The sequence below is a fragment of the Sus scrofa genome, chromosome 11 (genome assembly GCF_054392235.1).
Source record: "Sus scrofa isolate SSC_HxYL_T2T_F1_AM1 chromosome 11, Sscrofa_HxYL_maternal_Yorkshire_Landrace_v2.0, whole genome shotgun sequence".
NCBI lineage: Eukaryota > Metazoa > Chordata > Mammalia > Artiodactyla > Suidae > Sus > Sus scrofa.
Window position 1 is genome coordinate 9,204,603 of NC_139393.1, and position 18,862 is coordinate 9,223,464.

The window sequence follows — 18,862 nt, forward strand, 5'->3', positions numbered from 1 at the left end:
AGGAAACCTGCGGCTTTTTAAATTCATCTTGATGCTGAATATAGATCGAACAGCTCTGAGAAAGGGTGGATGGCTTTCCTCCCAATTTCCAAAAGTTTTTTTTTTTTTTTTTTTTTTTTCTTTATCGGGCTGTACCTGCAGCATATGGAAGTTCTCAAGCCAGGAATCAAATCAGCGACAGCCGCTGGCCTACGCCACTGCCACAGAAACGTGGGATCCAAGCCACGTCTGCGACCTACACCACAGCTCATGGCAACACCAGATCCCTAACCCACTGAGCGAGGCCAGGAATTGAACTGGCATCCTCATGTGTACTAGTTGGGCTCATTAACACTGAGCCACAACAGGAACTTCCTCCAAGGTTTTTTGATACCATGGGTAATTTTTTAAAGATAATAGGTTTCCTGATTTGAGGGGAAAAAAATTGACAGTCAAGGACTTTACAACAATCCTCAGCAAATAGAATTTAGCAGTACAGGAGCTCCCGTCATGGCTCAGTGGTTAACAGATCCAACTAGGAACCATGAGGTTGCAGGTTTGATCCCTGGCCTTGCTCAGTGGGTTAAGGATCCGGCGTTGCCACGAGCTGTGGTGTAGGTCGCAGATGTGGTTCAGATCCCGCGTTGCTGTGGCTTTGGCATAGGCCAGCAGCTGTGGCTCCGATTAGACCCCTAGCCTGGAAACCTCCATATGCTGCGGATACGGCCCTAGAAATGGCAAAAAAAAAAAAAAAAAAAAATTAGCGGTACACTTCACTACTGCGTTTAGGGCAAATAAACATAATTTAATAATAAAAAGTATTCCTCGTAGAATAATTGCATTCACAGTCCCTTGACTCACTTACCTTGGGTTCCTTATTAGAGGGATAATGCTCCCGGTGTCAGTGTCACCCATCAGAATCTTACTTTGCAAATGATTCTGCTGCCACATGAGGCTGCAGCGCACACCTTGTTAATGACTTTAACAAGGGCTCTCAAGACAGGGCCAAATCTCAGAAGGACAGTCTGGGAGGAAGGGAGTCCAGTGGGAAGATTCAGCTGACTTGTTTTCTGACCTTGTCAGACCATGCACAATAGGAGAAAGGAAAGGAATTCAGAGTGACCCAGCTCTTGCTATGACGCTGGGCTTTGTCCCTCCTGTGAGGAGATGGGGGCTCTAAGGCGTCATAGCTTAAAATCATCAAATGTAATCCTGAGTCCACAGACCAGGTCTCTAAAAAATATACATGCAACTGATGATGGTCAATATTATCTTTTAATAATGACCTTAATAAGAATCCCAATGTAAGGTTTGGAAACCCAAATTCAAGAATATTTGTTAAGTGCGCGGTCACCTCAAAGTTACAAAGTTTGCATTTTAGAGTTTTTACTAGATGAGTGGAGGTTATCTTTATGAGTTCTCACTTGCTGTTAAGGAAAATATTTTCCTAATTTTACAGTTTAAATCATTTCGATAAAACCTTAGCCCTGTGCATTTCTTCCCATTCATTCATCCATGTTTTTGTGTTTTACTGCTCTTCCTACAAATAATAGCTACTATTTCTGAAGTATTTACTGTGTGCCAAGCACCGTGCTTATTCATATGTCCTTTACTCTTCACAATGACCTTTGGTAGCTAGTATTTATATCCCTGTCTGTGATGGGGAAAACTGCCATAGAGAAGGGAAAAATAACTGCCCAGGGTCACACAGAATTGATCTGAATTCAAGCTGCGTCTCTTCAGAGCCTCCCTCTGAACCATTCTCCCCTCTATACCCTGTCTTTGCTTGGTCGTCGTCTTGTACTTCTTAAAACAAGCCAACACAGGGCCCCTCTACAACCTGAGTTTAACTATCATGCACCCAAATTCCCATTGCTCTGAGCATGGCTGGTCTCGGGAACTCTCTGAGCACCTTGGAAGATGCTGAGGGAGCCCCCTGGATGCCAGAGGTGATGGGGGAGTTTAAGGAGGAGAGGGTGGAAAGGCACAAAGAAGAATCATCTCCCTCCGAAAGAGTGGCAAAGGGCCAATGGTGCAGGGCTGGGCTGCCTGAAACTGTGCATCATGGTGACTTTTCCTGAGAAGTTGTCTGACAGTGGAAAGACGTGCTTGGAAGGCTAGATCTTGAGCCATCGCTGTTTCCAGAATAATAGTTTAGATACTGTTATTGAAGAATTTATGGGTAAAGTAGCTTCGGCTTAGCATTTTCATCTTCAATTTACTCAGCTTGGAATGTGTTGGCAGGACATTTTTCTCCTTGGAGTAAACATTCTGTCTGAAAAACTAACGTGTACCTCAGCATGCTTTTCATTAGAGGTAGGCGGTTTTGTTCCCTTCTATGAGACAATTTACATGTCCCCAAACAAGAAAAACAAAAAAGTGTAAGTCATCTTCATCAGCAAATCTGCATTGTGTGTCTAGGACCAGAGAATTTACTAGATGCTGATGGCCGAGTATACGGATATTACGTTTTTAGCTGAAGAAAATGTATTCAATCAATTTTTAGTATTGTTGCTTTTTATACAAAGAGGCTATTTATTGCCCACTGTAATTTTTGGCAGAGATGTACACTTCTGTGCTGTACCCATTTCTTGTCTGCTGACAAAAGTGCTTCGTAATTTTTGCCCTTATATTTGCTTATTCATGGGACCATGAATGTGAGTAAATTCTGTGGCTTGTTACCTGATTCTAATGTAAACATTTTGGTCTATAGCCATAGCAAGAGGTGTTATTTTTGATGTATGTGTAATACATTTAACGTGAATTCCAAATAAATGCCCCCTGAAATTTCTCTTGCTGAGGTTGGCTTTATTTAGAAAGATGTTGAATCATTTAAAAGCTTGGATTTATGTGGGCTTGTAACATATCACAAAATTGTATTCTATTACCTCTAATATAATTAAAACTTGTATGGGAGTGTCAGGGGTGATTTTTTTAAAACCTGGAATTAGAGATTTATTACTTATGGGGCTACTCAGGAATCTGTATTTTTCAGTTTTACTTTTAAAAGACTGAATCCTTTAGAATGCCACATCAGTTAGACTGTGTGGGATCAGTTATACACAATGTGAAATTAAAGTTGTACTTATGAATTACCAATATCCACATAGCTAACTTAAATGAGGAAAAAAAAAAAGGACAGGAAATAAAAATGTCCTATCAAGATCAAATAGATTTTTTTCCCTGTCACATAGCTTTCAGTGATTCAGCACTGTTGTTCTTTGTATCCAAAAGATGTTCAGGTCATATTCATTAATATTTATAGATAAGTCAATAATTTTATTCTATTTTTGTTGCTTCATTGGGTCATTTGATAGAATTTGCTCTTGGATGGTCTCACCATTATTTCACCTTTCTTAGGCAAAGCGTTTTAAACAAGGTAAATTGGGTCATCTGTATCTTTTTTATATTTTCGTTTCAAAACAGAAAAAGTCCAGGAAACAGTTTAACAGATGCTTTCCCTCTTACCTCCTACTCATTTCCTTTGATTTTAAATTTTCTTTTTCCCAAAGTGTATCTTTTTGTAGTTCTTTAAGTAACAGTCAGTGGGTGCTCAATCATGGTCTTATTTATCTAAAAGGCCTATATTTTCCCCTCATGTATCAGTTGGCAGTTTAGCTGGGAATAGAATTCTAGTTTGGCATTTATTCTCCCTCTCAAAACAAAGAGTTTTTTTTGTTTGTTTGTTTGTTTTTTTAATTTCTGTATGATTTTTTTCTTCTATTTTCTTTTTTTTTTATTACTCAAATGAATTTATCACATCTGTAGTTATATAATGACAATGTATTTTACTGTGTTGCCTCCAGGATTACTATTGAACAGTCTAGTTGATTTGTTATTTGTTTTTGGATTATTTACTCTTTGCTCTGTTTGCTTTTATGGTTTATCCACTTTGTTTACACTGTTCTGCAGTTTCATTACACTGTGTATTTAGATGTCGATTTATTTTTATTTTCTTGTTTGAGATCATACTTCTCGAAATGAGGGTTTATTTCATCAGTGCTGGAAAATTCCTAGCCATTAATATGAATAACGCCATTTCTCAACTTTTCCTTTTCTCTTTTTCTGGCATTCCTAATAGAGGTACTTTGGATGTACTCATGCTATATTACGTACATTTTTACCATTCTTTAATTATTTCTCCCTGTCTTTCACTATTGCATTCTGAGTAATTTTCTCAGGTCTACCTCCAATTTGTTAATACTCTCTCAGGCTATGTCTACTCTGTTGTTTAATGTGCCTGGTGAGAATTACTATTTTGGTGACCTAATTTTTTATTTCTAGACATACTGGTTTTAAATCTATTTAGGTGAGAGGGGTTTTTTTAGGTATATTTTGTTCCTCTCTTAAATTTATAATTCCTATTTTGTATCTTTGGTCACCTGAAACATACATTTTGAGTGTGTGTGTGTCCACTTTTAAGTTAGCCCCAGGGAGGGTCTTCATTGTCTGGGGCCAGATATTACAATAATTTCTTGGTATGGAAGTTCCTACACCCAGAATGTGATATAAATGTAGGCTCCAAACTCAGATAAGACTTGAGACTGTGGTTTTAAATTCTTAGGGAGGATTTTGTTGTTTTTGTTTTTACCTAGAACTCCAACAGGGGCCATTGAAATATCTTATCTTCCTGTTCCAATGCATAGATTTGTCCATAGTCCATTGTTGCATTGTTTAGGACCAGATTTTATGTAGGTGTCATTTCCAGTGTTCCACCTCTCAAGGCCCACAGCTTTGTGTCCTGTCCCCAAGTAGACAACAACTAGAAGACTCCAGAATAATGAGACCAGTAGTCATCTCCCCATACAGCCACTGTGTTATCTCATATCTTCCAGCTTTTCCTTTCCCCTTTCCTTCCTTGTGGCCTCATTTCTGCATTAACAACAACAATAACAACAACAAAAACAACTTATAATCCAGTCAACATTTCCAAGTGTTTATAGCATGTGAGCTTTTGAGTTCTCTTAGTCCATTATTCTGCCAAAGTCCTCTGCAGAATTCTCGGTTGGCTTTTCATGCAGGTAGGGCAGGATGGGTCTTTGCACTGTGAGGTTCATGTGCCAGCAGAAGTTCCCATGGTGGAGTAGGGTATCTCCAAGATGAATAAAAGGGAGAGTGAGGAGATTGTCATCAATTCTTCCTCTTCTGATCCTTCCTGATGAATCTTCCCTAAATAAAACCTTGTCCCTTTTATTCTCTTATTAAAATCCTTCATTTCATACCCCTTTGTTCTTTGATTTGACTGCAGCCTATCTTACTTCCCCCATGCATCTTTATGGCACATGTTTCAGTTCTGTGCTTGCCTACCACCATGGATAAAGGCACACTGTCTTCTCTTCCTAGATTGCCCCTCATCTCTTCATTCTGCCTGTCTTTCAAGGCCCAACTGAAATACCTCATCATCTGAAAGGGTTTCCTTTTTTCCTCCCTGCTGACCCCACACAACTATGCAGATGTGGATATATACACCTGTAAATCACTACTTAGTCTGAACCACTATATCATTATCTCAAGCAAACTGTCTTCCTTACATAAGAGTATTAGAACAGACTAGAATAGAAAGTATCAGAGAACATTATAGGTTTTAAGGGTAGATGTTTTATGAAACTTCCTGTTGTGTCTATATATAACAGACCTTGCTATAAAATGTATACTTTTATGGTGGGTAGGGGTGAAGGATACAGATTTTTTTTTAAGTTAAACCTTTAACTAGTCTGTAAGTTCTTTAGAGGCATTAACCACATCTTATTCATCTACACACACTCATACACACAACCCTTGTCCCTATATGTAGAAGGTCTCCTTTGTATACAAGAGACAGTAGGTTGTTTTTTGAATGAATGAATGAGTATATGAATGATGGATGGATATATGGATGAATGGATGAAAAAGATATTAATATGGTAGTTCCAAGGGAATGTAGGATCTTGTGTGTTTCTGAGGGTCATCTTGCCAACCTCTAAACTGATGATAATGGATTTTGTTCTGTCCTTTGAACCCCAGGCACATGAATGCCTTACAGTCCGCTGAGTACCAGAGATGCTAATTCTCAGCCTTCTGCCTTGGGTCATCTAAGGATACCTCATTATTCATTGATATGGTCACCTTCTCCCACTGCACCTGAGCCATCTATGCAGAGAGTCAGGCTGACTCCTTGAGTGGTCAGACACCATCTCAGAATATACACCCTTATTATCTCTCAATCTCTCCATTTATGTAGCATCTGTCACTGTAGTCACAGGCAATCACCTTCTCAATAAACTCTTTTCCAAAACAAGATCCAGCTTTTCAAAATTTAAGTGCTCCCATAATCTTGACTTTGTAGATTGAATGGACAAGAAGAGATAAATCAAAAGATAACACAACTTTTCATCCAGCCTGATCTGGATATGAACCTTGGTTCTCCCTCTTTAGTGTTGGGCAAGCCAGTCACTCTCCCTTTTTTCTTATTTGCAAGAGTCTAGCTCATGAGGTGGACAAGAGCATCCAAGGTAGCGTGTGGCTCTCTGATGTAATTCTTAGCACCTACAAGGTGCACAGTTGTCATCATCATCATCATATCATTGTCACCAAGGAACTGGCATCAGCTAACCAAATCTTCTGGTGCATTTCTCTGTGGTCAGCCTGGTGCTTACTCTCATGGTGTCCCTTCAGGAGTGGAGGCTTTTACACGGGAGTTGACTGCCTCCCATTCCCTGCCATTGTCAGATGGTTGTCCTGAACTCCGCCTTGGCCATGAGAAAGGCACGGCCAAACTAATTTAAGCAGACCTGCTCTGGATCTTTAAGGGACTTGTGCTCTGGGAGGTGACAGAGGCAAATAAATAAAAGTCTGCAGGAGAATGGAGTTCCCGCTGTGGCTCAATGGATTAAGAACCTGACATAGTGTTCTTGAGGGTGCGGGTTCAGCCCCTGGGCTTACTCAGTGAGTTGAGGATCTGATGTTGCTGTGAGCTGTGGTGTAGGTCACAGATGTAGCTAGGATCCAGCGTGGCTGTGGCATAGGCCATTGGCAGCAGCTCCAATTCGGCCCCTAGCCTGGAAACTTCCCTATGCTGTAGCCCTAAAAAGAAAAAAAAAAAGTCTTCAGGAGAGGAGAGCAGCCCCACCATCTCACTGTATCTCCAGCAAAATACTTAGGATGTATGCGAGTATAGATTGTGAGGACTTGGAAATGAAACCAGGGACTGGAGGTGAGTCCACATAGAATGGTTTTCAAAGGCTTTTCCGGAGGAAATTTCACAGGTTCTTGAGGGTAGGGTCTCTGAAACAAGTAGGAACGTTGTCATGCCAGGTGGTGCTGGGGAGCCAGTGGCCCAGAACGTGAAAGCCTGGATTATTCAGATCAGTAAAGCAAGTTTAGAATATTTCAAGAATTTTCTTTTTTTCTCATTCATGGGTTAAATTTTTTTTATGGACACACCCATGGTACATGGAAGTTCCTGGGCCAGGGATTGAATCTGAGCCAGAGCGGAGGCAACAGCAGTTCCTTTAACCCTCTGTACCCAGCCGGGTATCCAACCCACACCTCTGCAGTTACCCAAGCCGCTGCAGATTCTTAACCCACTACACCACAGTGGGAACTCCTGTATGTTTAAATTTATTGAAACCTCAGAGGGAGAAATATCTAATTTTCTTGGAGTTCCCATTGTGGCTCAGTGGGTTAAGAACCTGACATTGTGTCCATGAGGATACAGGTTCAATCCCTGGTCTTGCTCAGCGTTGGTTAAGGATCTGACATTGCCACAAGCTGCGGCATAGGTTGCAGTTGTGGCTTGGATCTGGTGTTGCTGTGGCTGTGGTGTCAGCTCCCACTGCAGCTCCAATTCCACCTCCAGCCTGGGAACTTCCGTATGCTGCAGGTTTGGCCATAAAAAGAAAAAAAAAAAAAATAGAAAGAAAGAAATATCCAATTTTCTTAAAGTTAGTTGTCAAATTTAAGTGATTTATCTTTTTTTTCCCATTTTATTAAGGTATAGTGGATGTATGTGTTAGTTTGAGGTGTACAACATAATGATTAGACGCGTAGATTGTAAAATGATCCCCACAGTAAGTTTTGTTAACATCTGTCACCTTGCATGTTACAAATTTTTTTTTCTCGTGATGAGAACTTGTAAGATTTATTCTCTTAGTACCTTTCAAATATGCAACAAGGTATTGTTAACTGTAGTCACGGTGCTATACGTTGCATCCTTACTTATGTAATAACTGGAAGTGTGTACCTTGAAGAATTTTCCACCACCCTTGTTGGGCCACCTGTTTTGTCCACCTTCTTTCCGGTAATTTGGCCAATACACAAGAAACTTGGTTTTTCAACCCAGCTCAGCTTCTAGCTTGCGCTTCTGACAAAGTCACTTAAATGTTATCCATCATTGTTTTTTCTTCTATGAAATGTTAACAGGCAAGCCCTGTTTTAGCTCTATTGTATATAGCAAACGAAATACAAGCATTAACTCTCCATATCTCTGAGTGTCTTAAGTCACGTGCCAGTGAATCCACAGGTGAAGTTTCCATTGTCCTCACAAGGGGCTGCAGTGCAGCTAACCCAGGTATTGGGCCAGGGCTTTCATCTGGCTCGACAGACGATCGGCATAAAATGTCAACAGGAAGAAGGAGAAATTCTAACTCACCTGCGACTTAGGAAGCAAGTCATTTATTCTCTGCTTTAATTGAAACCTGGAAAAAGGGAAAGATCTACATAAGCTCGAAAGAAGAATACAACCCTTTCATCTTGTCCTTTAGCAGAGCCTCTGACTGTGCAAGAGAGCAGGGCTTGCCCCCCCGTAACATTATCACAGTGATGTGACAGTGGGAAGATTTTATGATTGGGATTTCTTAAGCCTTGCTAGCCCCTGCCCACAAAGCAGTTAATGGATGCGGTCCAGGCAGGAGCCTTCAGGTATTAGCCCTGTGTTGAGCTTGGAGCACAGGTGAGGGGTGACATATACTTACTCACAGAGATACCGAGTGGGTGATGCTGGGAGGGAGCCTTAGCAGCCACATGACATGATCCAGCTAATTGCTAATGTAAGAGACACAAGTCAGTCTACGACTAAAAGTAATCTGGAAGTTACACAAACTCTCTTCCCGATGTGCAAGTCTTTGAAGAATGCAGAATGCCAGTCTGTGCTGTCGAGTGAATGTGTCACATCTCGAGACCAGGCCTACAGGGACAGCAGTCACAGCCAGCGGGCACAGACACGGAAAGGCCGAGCAATTAGCTGATGGCAGTATTGCTGCGTGCTGACGTGGTTCTAGGCTCAGGCAGTGGCTGCCTGTGGACAACAACCTTAGCTCTTGACCCTGTGTCTCAGGCTTTTAGCTCCTCCTCCACGTGGTGTCACAGGGCTGGCATCACGATGGCTCTCCAGGTAACCCTGAACTTGAGCAGGACACTGTCCTATGACACAGGTGACCCACCACAAGCTATGTGTGATGAGTGCTTCTAGTAGTTTTATTGACTCTGACTGTGGCTGTAGGTCAACAAAGCCTTTGGCATGTAAACCACACAGTCACTTGAGTTGTGTCTCTAAAACCCCAGATTTAGGCTAGAGCTGATGAGAGGTAACAGATGAAGCTTGGGATATAGTTTCCATGTAGTTATAAAAGGGCTTCTCCCTGCCCCCCTACTCTGGCCCATATAAAGATGGAACATTCTGGAGTTCCTGTCGTGGCTCAGCAGAAACAACTCTGGTGAGCATCCATGAGGATGCAGGTTTGATCCCTGGCCTTGCTCAGTGGGTTAAGAATCTGGTGTTGCTGTGAGCTATGGTGTAGACTGGAAGCTGCAGCTCAGATTTGATGCCTAACTTGGGAACCTCTGCATGCCACAGGTGCAGCCCTAAAAAGACAAAAGAAAAAAAAAAAAAAAAAAAGGATGGGACATTCTGCTGGAGTCTTGTGTTTCACCTCTTCAGATAACTTGAGTTGTCTGCTGATGTTTAGATAGCAGAGATGCACAGATCCTGTAATCAGGAACTTCTTAATATTTAAGGGGTTTGTGACTTAGGAAATCCTGCTATACTAACTGAAGGGCAGAAGAGCAGAATTACTGCCTCTAATTAAGTTTGGATCTTTTATGGTGGATTTTTATGAGACCTATTATAATTAGTCCCGCTGTAGCCTGATAGTCTTCATTAAGCTAGATAACAGATAATCATGCTCAGATCTGCAAGCTGGTGGGTTTGGGGCACTGTTATATATGCCCATCTTCCTGTACCAACCAAATGTTCCATATGTTTCGCTAAGGATGTGTAAGTAGCAGAAAGGGCAGTTTTAATATCTCTCTGCACAGTGGAATCAAGTCTGCTTCCCCAAAGGACAACCAGCTAGTGTTTTTAGCCAAACTTCTCTGGAAACAGAGGCTCCTCTTGCTTCAGTGAACTGAATAAGGTTAATAGAAAGAGAATAAGAATAATTGCTAGATTTAGTCTCCTATTGAGTGTAAGTGAGAGAATCCAAATAATACTGCCCTGAAAGGAGACTGAGAAACAGTTCTGGTCAGATGAGGAATATTTATATCAACACTTGACAAAGTCCTGGCTTATTTTCCAAATGATAAATAAATAAATAACGTTTGAAACAGCTCTTTTTTAGCAAGGCATCTCAGCCTGGCTCCCCTTACTTAATCTAGTAAGACTCTCACCAGGAATGCGAAAACTCACCCTAACCCCAAAGCAAAATGCTGTTAGTAGCTAAAACCAGACATACTTATTGAAAGGTTGCATTTAGCTGCCAAATGAGGTGATCTTTCCCATGAGCTCACAAACTCACTTTTTTCTGTATATTCTTCAACTTGAAGTTTGTTTTCCTTGTTATAAATAGTCTTGGATTCATATAGATGGAAAGTATGTCTTTTGTGGCTATTAATTGGGGCTTTTTCAGCCATGAAATGAAATTTAATGTACCATGACAGTGAAAGTTTGAATGAGCCTTATAGCAAATAAACCATAGGGAAAGTATCATGAAATGATAATAATTTTCCAAAAAAGGTCTTGTGACTTAATAGTATCCAATTCAAATCATCCATGGGTGAGGGCATCATTTTTATGTCTTGTGACTATGAGATGATTATCAATATTTCTGCTTTTTGAGAAAACAAAACTAGGGGAAGGTTATTCCTCAAGTTATTTTTGGTCTAGTTTTTTCTTCCTTCCTTTTTTTTTTTTTTTTGTCTTTTCGCCTTTTCTGGAGCCACTCCTGCGGCATATGGAGGTTCCCAGGCTAGGGGTCTAATCGGAGCTGTAGCCACCGGCCTACACCAGAGCCACAGCAGTGCAGATCCAAGCTGCACCTGCAACCGACACCACAGCTCACGGCAACGCCGGGTCCTTAACCCACTGAGCGAGGCCAGGGATCGAACCCGCAGCCTCATGGTTCCTAGTCGGATTCGTTAACCACTGAGCCACGACAGGAACTCCTCTTTTTTTTTTTTTTTTAAATTAGTGTATAGTTGATTTACAACATTGGGCCAATGTCTGCTGTACAGTGAAGTGACACAGTCATACGTATTTATACATTCACTTTCTCATATTATCTTCCATCATAGTCCATCCCAAGAGACTAGATACAGTTCCCTGTGCTAGATAGTAAGACCTCCTTGCTTATCCATCCTTAGTCTAGTTTTTTCGGATTCTGTGGTTCTTTTTATTATTTACAGAGACATCGTTTTAAAATAAGACCAATTGAAAAGACATCCTTTTTAAAGTGACAGGAAATGCCAATAAAAGCAATAGGACACTAAGCACCGAAGGCTCGTTCCTACAATCACTGTGATGTAATATTGCTCATTTTCCATACAGCATTTTGCCTTTTGACATTCTTAAAAGTCATTAATACAATTTTAAGGCAGCACTCTTCACTGTAGCACTGTAGTAATTCCAACTGGCTAAAATTCCACAGGCTCTGTTCACCTTAAAGAGACAATGTTTTATCGGGCATTTTTGATGGTCCCTTACATGTAATATCTAATATTTCCAATGTAAACAATACTTAAAATTCAGAATTGCACGTGATGGTATTTCCTAATTCTTCAGGGATTTCTAGTCAATTCGTAAGTTGTAATCACAAACGTTTGGGGGAAGTTAGATTCTATAATCTTTAAATATTTTTGATTGACCTAAAATGTAGGTATTGGGAGTTTCCACTGTGGTGCAGTGGGTTAATGATCTGGCGTGTCTCTCTGGAGGTACCAGTTCAATCCCTGGCCTGGCTAAGTGAATTGAGGATCCAGTGTCGTAGCTGTGGCATAGGTCATGGCTCCAGCTCGGATTCAATTCCTGGCCTAGGGAAACTTCCATATGCCAAGGGGGCGGCCAAAAAAGGAAAAAAAGGAAAAAAATATAGGTATTGCTTTTTATATTAAGATATGTTCACCTACCATAAAATTAACCCTTTTGAATTGTGTGATTCAACGAGAATTCACAAAGTTGTGCAGTCTCCACCACTAACTCCAGAACATTGCCTTTTAATAGCACTTTAAAAGAGAGAGTAGATACGTGGATTTTGATCTATTTTTTTCTATCCCCCCCGCCCCCAGAATTTACCTTGTATTTTACCAGAAAACTAAACCTTTTTTTTTTTTTTTCTTTCCTTAGTTAAAGTAATTGAGTCATTTAAGTTTTAGGCGGGAAGTTTTGATTGGTTGCATGAGTCGGGATATGTCATGAGTCCTGTGTAACGATTATTATGAAGAGGATGCTGTCTGTGAAACTGCCTTTTTTAATCTCGTGTGTAAAACAAAAACTCAAGATCCTTATGGGCTGTGGAACTTGAACAGGAATGAAAATGCTTACCACTGAGTCTGGCCACATTCCCATCAGGGAATGGCAGCGGTGGCAGCACCCCCTCCACTCGGGTTCTAGCTGCTGGTTCAGGGGATGACCCTGTGTGACCAGACCCCCTCCTAGAGGTTTGCCCATGACGCTGACTGAAGTGGTTTCTACTCACCCGTGTCAGCTGCTGACCTGACAGGAACACCCTGAGAGGCCCTAGGCTGGAAAGGTTGTAGAGAGTGTTAGCGCTTCCTTTCCGTCTAAAGAACACCCTGTACAGACCAGACAGGTCAGTCCAGATGCTGTCGTTCTGGAGATTCCCAGCCAGCACGTTGGGATCAGTACCTTACCCCACAAAGAGCAGCCCTGTGGCTCATCCATACCCCCTTGCCCAGGGTTTCCTGGGATTTGCCAGGGGCTGCATAGTGCGTTGTGAACGTCTCCAAAGCAGAGGCTGCCATGTTTACGCTCACGTTGGCCTCTCCATGGCCATGGAGAATGGGACGTGTGTTCAGGTGCTAAGGTCAGAATGGCTTCCCCTCCTCCCTTGGTCCCTAAGAAGGTAAAATGCCTTTCAGAAAGATGAGGGATTCTTCTTCTCATTCACTCAGTGAAGAGTTTAACTTCAAATCAATATTATCAAAGTCTAATGTACATACAGCAAGCTGCAGGGATTTAAAACCTACGGTTTGATGAATTTTGACAAACGCAGGTGCCGGTGTCAGCAGCACCCCCGTCCCCATGCAGAACGTCTCCACCGTCCCCAGGAGTTCCCTTGTTCCCCTCTGCAGACAGCCTGTGCCACCACCTGTGGCCGCAGGCAATGGCCAAGCTCTATATGGATGAATTCCCATTTTCTAGAATTTTGTGTCCATGGAAGTCACACACTAGGGACGCTTTTGTGTCTAGTTTGTTTGACTCCGCGTAATGGATTTGAGGCACATCCATTTTTTATTAGTTCCCGGCCATTCAGTCCTCTTTATTGCTGAGTAGAATTCCATTTAACCTACATTCCGTGATAGTTGCAGTCGCCTTTGAATACCCTGAGTGTTCGAGTCCAGTTTTATCCACACGCCTCTTTTTCCCGATTCTCCTCCAGCTTATTCTCCATCATAGCTTATTACAGGATATTCAGTGTAGCTCCCTGAGCTACACAGTAGGTAGGCGCTTGTTGCTCATCAATTTGATGTACAAGAGGGTGTATCTGCTACTCCCAGATGCTTAGGATGCCTCCTCATCCTTCCCCTTCCGTCACATGAGTGTGTTTCCTATGTTTGTGAGTAACCGGCCCAAGTCTCAATTTCCACAGACCATGTTAACAATTGTAATAGCATATATTCTCTTGGGTATTTCTAATAGTAGCTTATAGATAGATTGATAGATTGATAGTATTTTCTAACTTCCGAGTGCAAGTGATTGTCCTTGAGGCTCTGCATTATACAAAGAGGGATAAAGTGGATTTGTGTAGGAATCCCTTCCATTTTTGGCTCATCTGTCTTGTTTCAGGTGCATTGATTTCCGCATTAACCCTAGCAGACAGGTAATAATAGGCACGGTTGACATGTCTATAAGGCCCACTGAGTGCTGGGCACTGTTCTTAATATTTGAATGGTATCAATTCACCTAATTTGCTTATCAACATCATGAGATAGGTGCTCTTACACCCACTTCACGTACAAGGAAACAACTGGTTCAACATCACTCAGCCACGTCCTGGATACTTGTTCTTTTTTCTTTCTTTTTTTTCACTGAGCGGGGGCGCACACCTGCGGCATATGGAGGTTCCCAATCTAGGTGTCAAATCAGAGCTACAGCTGCCAGCCTGCCCCACAGTCACAGCCACATGGGATCTGAGCTGCCTCTGCAACCAACACCACAGCTCACCGCAACGCTGGATCCTTAACCCACTGAGAAAGCCCAGGGATCGAACCCATGTCCTCATGGATTCTAGTCTGGGTTGTTAGCACTGAGCCATGATGAGAACTCCTGGATCCTTGCTCTTAAACACTGTACTCATGGCCCTAATTTTTAGTCAGAGAAGTGAATCTGGGATGTTTACTCTTTAGCAAAGCTGGTATAGTTATGGTTAATGTCCCGATTTACATCCTGATTTGGTCGACTCCAAAGTCCAAGCTCCAGTCCACTTGGTAAAAGGTGTGGTTGTGAATAACCAGGATGACTTTGGTTTGGTGCATAAGACCTAGAGAACACCAAAGAGCCATGGACGTGCGAAACTGCTGTCCCATCCTGGAGGAGTGATCAGGGGAATGTGCTGAATAAATGGACCTTGAAGGACAGGAATGATTTTTTTGATGAGAGGTGATTTGGTGAAGTCTGAGAAGGGTGTGTGTGTGTGTGTGTGTGTGTACAGACACTATGTTAGGGGCACCAGAAGATAAATCAAAAATGTGATTGATTTCAAATCCCCACAATATCCTTGGAGAATATAAACTTTTATTTCTTGAGCACTCTCATGTATTTTATTTGTCATGCAAAGCATTATGACAGGTGTAGTGGGGGAGGGAAGAAATTACTCAGAAGTAAAACTGCACCTTGACCCTTCCTGATCTCAGAAAGCTTAACATTGAAGGTCTCTGGTGGCCTAGTGGTTAGGACATGATGCTTTCCCCACTGTGTCCTGGGTTCAATCCCTGCGCCTCTCTCCTCCCAGCAAAGCTTAACATCTCACTGGGAAGACAGCTTCCTAAGAACTGAACAAGGTGGGTTAGTTTTTTGGTTTTTGTTTTTGAAGTGTAGTTGATTTGCAGTGTTGTATTAATTTCTACTGTTTAGCACAGTGATTGTTGTACACATACATACAAGAAATGCAAACATTGGAGGAGCAAGACCAGCCTATGAGAGACCCAGAGAAGGAATGTCTGATGAAGGAGGAGGAGAAAAGGTGGGGATGGAGTGATTCGAGTGGGAAGATGGGAGTCACTGATGTCTCATTGCAGCTGAAAGAGACGGAAAGGAAAGTTCCAAAAAATGGCTACCAGATTGCTATTTGGAAAGTCACTGGGCTTCCAGGGAGACTGCTTTTGGTGGTGACAGAAAAGTCAGCTTACATGTGATTGAAGAAAGAGTAGGGGAAAGAGCGTGGGATGGACCTGGAGGTTGGGATTCGTAGATGCAAACTATTCCATTTGGAATGGGTGAGGTCTGACTGTACTGCACAAGGACTGTATCCAGTCTCTTGGGATAGACCATGACGGAAGAGAATAGGAAAGGAAGGGAGTGTGTGTGGCCCTTTGCTGTACAGCAGAAGTGGGTACAACCTTATAAATCAACTGTACTTTCATTTAAAAATGGAAGACACTTAAAAGTAAAAAGTAAAATAAAAAAAATAGAAAGAGTAGGAGAGAAAGGCAAGGCAGGAAACGTAGACCACTCATTGGAGAGTCAAGGATGAAAGAAAATAGTAGCCAGAGGTGGATATGCTGAAGGCAGGTGTTCAGATGAAAAGCTCTAAGCCTGTGGCTAGTGGAGAAAAAGCTAGGAGAGCGGGAGAAGTTGACATCTGGGGACCGAGGAGCTGAGGGATGGTGCAGGGTCCCAGAGGACTCAGGGCAAGGTCCATGCACGTGCACTCACTGTCCACTCAGTGGACGTACCATGCACCAAAAAAAAAAAAAAAAAAAAATCCAAACTACTAACAAAATAGAATGTTAAGCCAGGAAAAGATGAGCAGAGTGGCATCTTACATTTCTTGGTAGCTGCTGTAGTTTGTTTTTTGTTTTGTTTTGTTTTTTAATGCCTGTGGAGTGGCTCTCTTGTACAGTTAAATGAAGATTAACTTTATAGCTGAATTTAATTGGAGTTTCCCATCCAGTGTTCAAATAATGGATTTGTAGTGGGGACTGTTACATTTGGCAGAGAAACCGGCTTCTGTGAAATGTGCAAAGCCAGATGCAAATAGGGCAGATTTTCTCAAGAGTTTTTAGTTTTCAGAAAAAGTGCCCAAGGTCTGTTGCAGATTTTGAATATACCTTCTCGTTTCATCTCACAGAACACCAGGCAGCCTCTTACTTGCTAGTACCTTTAACTGATTGGAGATACTCTCTGTCATTCTCTTGATCTTGGAATTTTTCTCCAGTCTTTTGGGTGAGAATCAGCATATATTTTCTCATTTAAGGAAATCCACTTAGTAGCTGAATGGGGTGAAAGGGAAACATCGTGTCCTCTGTTTCCCTAAGCTCCTTTCCTTCCATAGATCTCAATCGGTTTACCTAGTGCTCCCGAGTCCTTATTAGAAACCTAGGTGAAACAGCATGGAGTGATGTCCATTTTCACCACCAAGGGGGCTCAGTCCTCTGCCAGAAGTTCCGTGATCTCTGCAGGTAATCAAAGTGACCCGGGTACAGCCATGGAGGACAGACTTGCGGTTGCCGAGGGAGTGGGATGGACGGGGAGGTTGGGGTTGGTAGGTGCAAACTGTTTTTGTTTAGAATGGATAAGCAATGAGATCCCGATGCAACAGCACAGAGAACTATATCCAATCTCTTGTGATAGAACAGGATGGAAGATAGTGTGAGAAAAAGAATGTATGTATATGCAGGACCGGGTCACATTGCTGTCTAGCAGAAATTGGCACAACATTGTAAATCAACTATACTTTAATAAATTTGTTTTTAATTAAAAATGACCTGAGTATATCTTCAAGATGCCTCTGACCCCGAGTCCCTGATGGCCCCTCATGTAGGGAGAGACTTTGGGGGAGAAATGGTTAACATGCAGATGTGACGTCTCAGGCTTATTCCTGAGATCTGTCTCCAAAGCCGAATCAAAGTTGGCACAAACAAGATGGGAAGAAAACAATATATGTCAGGCATGGCGCTATTTTGAACCCCATTTTCCTCTGGTTCAGTGTTGGGGGGGGGGTTGCTAGCCCACCCGCTCTGGGCTGAGAGTTTGGGAGGAAGTGCTTTAGTGACATTTCAACAGTCGCACCCACAGCTCTCGGCTCTGAAGCGGGCAGCTCACGATTTATCCGCCTGTGTTCTGCTGAAGAAAAGAGATGCCACTTGCAGAAGTTCAGCTCTGGAAAGTTTTCCTAACCTACTCAGAACAGATGTGCATTATAAAAATTCTCTGCTGATGGTATCAAAACCCTGGGTCCATTATGCAGACGTGTTCTCTCTAAATTTTTTAATTGAAGTAGAGTTGATTTGCCGTGTTGTATTCATTTCCGCTATGCAGCAAAGTGATGGAGTTTTACACACATGTACACATTCTTCTTACGTTCTTTTCATTATGGTTTCTCCCCAGGATTAGATATAGTTCCCTGTGGCACACAGTAGGACCTTGTTGTTGCATCCTTGTCATCAGAAACCCTGTAGTTTCAAGACTTGAGAAGTTGGTGTTTGTTTTTTTAAATTGGGGGTTTTTGTAGCATCCCACCATTAAATTAAAAGGTTTCCTCTACATTACACATTAAGAACTCAAGTCCTTGTAACAATGTTACATTTTTTTTAAGAGGGGGGACAATTAACTCTTTGCAATACTTCTTGCCTACTTTCGGTAATACAGCTTGCTAGTTACATTTGGAAGCTTCCAAGAAGCCAAAATGGAAGCTTTAATTAATGTTAGCAGGAGTACGTGTTGCCCCAGGAAAAGAGGTGGAACGTGGTTTCAGCTCCTGAACATTCTGAAAGAGTTTACATATTTTAATCTTATCTAATTCAATACTGAAGGTATTAAAAAGGGATTTTAATAGCAGTAATGCCTCTTAATTACAGCGTACTCTGTAGCATTCATCTCTCAATTCTGTGCGGTAGTCGGCATCCTGTATCCTTACTTTACCTAAAAGTGAACTGACGCTGAGAGAGGTTAAGTCAGATTTAATGAGGGACCCAGGATTCAAAGTCAAGTTTCTCAGGTTCCAACGTCCACGCCCTGAACTGTTATATAATAATTAAAAGGCATTAAAATAGCATCTTCCTAAGCCGGGTTAGTGATATATTTAACAAATTGCATAAGCTCATAGTGACGCTCATGGCATTGCTGGGTGACATGTTTATTGACACATCTCTAAGGACCATAATAATTGGGACCCACTGAGATTAGTGAAGTCCTACCTGTGAGGGGGTGTGTCGGGGATTCTTTTAGGCC

General features: G+C 41.9%; 1 protein-coding gene and 1 long non-coding RNA gene across 11 annotated transcripts in view; both read left to right on the top strand.

Moving 5' to 3' along the window:
* FRY (FRY microtubule binding protein) overlaps positions 1 to 18,862 on the top strand; it is a 421,192-nt gene that overhangs the window by 218,771 nt on the left and 183,559 nt on the right. The gene's annotated exons all lie outside the window — the stretch shown is intronic.
* On the top strand, positions 99 to 6,334 carry LOC146398514 (uncharacterized). The gene is made up of 2 exons (XR_014819167.1): positions 99 to 174; positions 649 to 6,334. It is a non-coding gene; the product is annotated as an uncharacterized LOC146398514 (long non-coding RNA).